The sequence below is a fragment of the Suncus etruscus genome, chromosome 1 (assembly GCF_024139225.1).
Source record: "Suncus etruscus isolate mSunEtr1 chromosome 1, mSunEtr1.pri.cur, whole genome shotgun sequence".
Lineage (NCBI taxonomy): Eukaryota > Metazoa > Chordata > Mammalia > Eulipotyphla > Soricidae > Suncus > Suncus etruscus.
In genome coordinates this window covers 121,620,140-121,621,090 of record NC_064848.1, presented here as the reverse complement: position 1 = coordinate 121,621,090, position 951 = coordinate 121,620,140, and positions in this window count along the sequence as shown.

The following is a 951-nucleotide window of genomic DNA, read 5'->3' as shown; positions in this document are numbered from 1 at the left end:
CTGAGCTCCACTGAATGCCCAGTCTCCTTTGTCCCCCACCCTAAAAAAAAAAGAGAGAGAGAGAGAAATAACTATTCCTTTAGTATTGGTTATGAGAAAGTATCCATGTGAATTCTTTTTTTTTATCCATGTGAATTCTATATTTCTAGTTTTACTGCAAACAATTTCTCCAGAAAATAAATCCCTCACCCAGAAAGTAAATCTTGGCACACCCTTTTCAGAGAGGCTTGCCTTTCTCCCACAGTTAACAGTAAGATGTTATATAGAAAAGCAAGATTGTCAGATGGAACTATGTGAAGAGTTTGCATTTAATCACTCTTCTTAGGGTTCTATGAAAATCTGTGCTGACTAATATGCTTAGCTTCTTCCATATCAAATCACCCACACACTATTGCCTTGGCTTACTATATTGACTTCAAATCTGTTCAATAATTATGAATTTAGTATTAATAGCATACCCATAAAACTTTTCAAACAGAACAAACAGTATCAATATAAACTAGTTGCTACCTCATAAAGATGTTTTTGGTACTGTTTTATAAGCTGTGCTAAATTGAGTATTTCTTTCTATAAAACAAGTTTGTTCATCACGGCTATATGACACCTTTAAATTTCAGTACTGACACCTTAAGGAATACACCAAATTAGATGTGCAAATATCATAGAAGCCACTTAAGCTCAACAAACAAAACCAATAACACAAAATGCTCAAGTAGCAACAAACAGCTTAGTAAACCTTTAGATTATGACTTAATCCATTGTAAAATGAAATTATTTTTACAAATTTTATTTTAGTAAAGTTCTTTTTGGTAATTCCATTAGTATTTAGTTGTAATAAGCAATATAAATGATTTTGTGCCTTTCAAGGGGGCAGTCTTTGGCAGGTAAATATAGGGCAATGGTGGAGGAATGTTATACTGGTAGTAGAATTGATGTTTAAACATTAAATTC